This window comes from Pezoporus flaviventris, unplaced genomic scaffold, assembly GCF_033815535.1.
Source record: "Pezoporus flaviventris isolate CSIRO_AGI_PZ_B2104156 unplaced genomic scaffold, CSIRO_AGI_Pfla_v1 ptg000078l, whole genome shotgun sequence".
Taxonomy (NCBI): domain Eukaryota; kingdom Metazoa; phylum Chordata; class Aves; order Psittaciformes; family Psittacidae; genus Pezoporus; species Pezoporus flaviventris.
Window position 1 is genome coordinate 18,503,348 of NW_026892626.1, and position 2,906 is coordinate 18,506,253.

The following is a 2,906-nucleotide window of genomic DNA, read 5'->3' on the forward strand; positions in this document are numbered from 1 at the left end:
AAACAACACAACCCAGCCATCCCCAACACAACCCCAGCCACTCGCTGCTCGGGTGGCCTTCGTCAGCCTCTCCTACACGAAGCTGCTGATCTGTTGTGTCCCTGCCTGTGGCAAGGGGATTGGAACTGGATGAGCCTTAAGGTCCCTTCAACCCAAACCATTCCATGAGTCATCTCACAGCCACCTCCATCCTCATTCTGTTCAGCACATCCCTGTCCCCAGTGCCCCTGGTTGCACAGACGCAAAGCTACAGGGAGTCTGTAAGCAGCGGTACCCATCATGCTCCCATCAGGCTGCCTGCCTTCTCCCAGGGCAGAACACTCTTACATCTATCTTGCCGTCTTGAAGGAGCTGTCAGCTCTTCACTTCTTCAATGTGGGACCAAAACCAGTTTCAAAACTGATTTAAACAAGGGAGATGTCAATGCTGCCCTTTGGAGTGCTTTAACTAAGCCAGCTGGGAGCTAACTCTGCTACAGCAGACACATCACAACCGTCTGAGGGGTTACACCTGAACCCTAAGGCAGACTCAGCCCCCAGCGTTCCCGCTGCAGGACTGGTATCCCATGGGTTGGGGTTTGATTTTCCATGGGCCATTACTGCCACCAAGCGATGAGGAATCCAGTGCCGGGTGTGCTCCCTGAGCAGAGCACTCAGCCGCACACACAACTCCATGTTCTGCTGCCTCCTGGTTACAGCTTTGGTTTCATTCCTGTTAATAAAGTTTTTTAATAACCCCTCTGGCTACAAAGGGATCCGATCGTCCAATGGAGATGCCTGCACTGGGGAATCACACACAGCTCATTCCTGAGCACATCCTGAGCCTTCAGTGACCAGCATGGGGTACTCTGTGTTGTCTTAACCTGGCTACTGCCATTCCAAATGTTCTTATAAATCCATTAGCAACAAGAGAAGGGATAAGGGGAATCTCCATCCTTTACTGGATGCAGCAGGAACATCACGACTGATGTCTAACCAACCTGACCTTCCACAAGGTGAGCTGCTCAGTGGATGGTGTCTTACCTGGACTTCAGTAAAGCCTTTGCTTCCCACAGCATTCTCCAGGAGAAACCGTCTGCTCCTGGCTTGGATGAGCAATAATCTTCAGTGGGTAAAAAACTGGCTGAGCCCGGAAAGTGGTGAGAATGGAGTTAAACCCAGTCAGTGGCTGGTCACAAGTGGTGCTCCCCAGGGCTTGGTGTTGGGGACAGTTGTTTAATGGCTTAATTAATGATCTGGATGAGGGCATTGAGCTCACTGCAAGACACGGAGGTGCTGGTGCAGGGCCTGAAGTGTGATGGGGAACGGCTGAGGGACCTGTGGGGTTCAGTCTGGAGAAGAGAAGGCTCAGGGGGGACTGGATCGCTCCCTACAAGTGCCGGACAGGAGGATGGAGCCAGGAGGGGCTGGGCTCTGCTCCCAAGGAACAAGGGATGGGACAAGAGGAAACGGCCTCAAGCTGCCCCAGGGCAGGTTTAGATGGAGCTGAGGAACAATTCCTGCCCCAGAGGGTGCTCAGGCATTAGAACAGGCTGCCCAGGGCAGGGCTGCAGTCACCGTCCCCGCAAGTGTTCACACAGCGTGGAGATGAGGCCTCAGTGCCATGGGTTAGCGGTGGCCTTGGCAGTGCTGGGAATGGTTGGACTGGGTGAGCTTTAAGGGCTTTTCCAACCTGAACAATTCTATGATTCTAATTAAAGGGCTCTGGTCTAAGCTGAGCTATAGCACGTGTATTTAGATGCTCTGGCTCCCCTTAAGGTAAGCGAGCAGAAAAGTTCTGCCAGGTGCCCTAATACAGAGCGTAAAGTCAGTTTGGTTTTATATACCAGGGATGCGTCAGTAACAAGAAGCAAAAGCAAACCAAGTATTTTAAAAACTTTATTAAAACCTTTAAGCTCCAAAATTGGCCCAATACAGCATGAAACAGTTACAAGGGCTTAAGCTGACTTCAGGCTGGGTAAAGCACATCAATGAGCACCTTCTATACCAAAAAAGCTCGGTAGCGGTAAGGGCACCGACATTTACATCGTTTCACCAACCAGCCCTGGAGGCGACGCTGCAAACCCCTTCAGCTCCCCCCCCCCCGTTACCTCAAGCTGCCCCACGCGGCAGGGTTCACTCGACCTCGGGTTTGTTTTAGCGCACCCGATTCCTCAGCGGCTCCGTTGTGTTTCACAGCCCACGCAGAGCACGGGAGCAGCAGCGGCTCCCGTTGGGGCCCCGCCTGCACCGCTCCAACCCCGGTACCGCCGCCCTCGTGTCCTCGGCGCTGCGAGCCGGCTCCCTGCGGACAGAAGGGAGCGCGCTGAGAACAGGCCCCGCCGCTGCTCCGCCCGCCCGCCCGCCCGGCCCCGCCGCCCCCCCCCGGGCCTCAGCCGTGCATGCTCAGCAGGGGCCGCGGCCGCCCGCCGCCCTCAGACGAGGTGTCAGAAAGGGTACATGGAGGAGATCATCACCGGCCCGGCCCCCACGCCGCGGGCCCGTTACCGGCCACGGCCCCGTTACCGGCACCACCCGCACTCACCTCCACGCGGCGAAAGAGCACGTGGCTCCTCCGCGGCAGCCTTTATAGAGCCGCCCACATCGCTATTGGTCAGTCCACCCGCGGACGCGGCCAGTCACAAGCAGCTGGCGTGATCGCCGTCCCGCCCCTCCCCGCGCTCATTGGTGGCCGCCTTTCCTCCCTCCAATAGCGCGGCGCAGCGCAGCGTGGCCCGAGGCGGTGGTCTGCCGCCGCCTGATTGGTCCCTGGAGGAGGCCGAGCCAAGCCAGTAGCAACAGTGGTTGTAGCATAGAGTGACCGAGAACGCGCCAATCAGTGCGGGGCCGCGAGGGGTGCTGGGAGTTGTAGTCCGGGCTGCGCGGGAAGGCGCGGGGAGGAGCGGGCGGATGGACTACAACTCCCGA

At 57.4% G+C, this 2,906-nt stretch overlaps 1 non-coding gene across 1 annotated transcript; it reads right to left on the bottom strand.

Annotated features, from left to right (window-relative positions):
* Positions 1–2,365: 2,365 nt before the first annotated feature.
* LOC133279996 (small nucleolar RNA SNORD60) lies at positions 2,366–2,460 on the bottom strand. The gene has a single exon (XR_009747032.1). It is a non-coding gene; the product is annotated as a small nucleolar RNA SNORD60 (small nucleolar RNA).
* Positions 2,461–2,906: the final 446 nt, after the last annotated feature.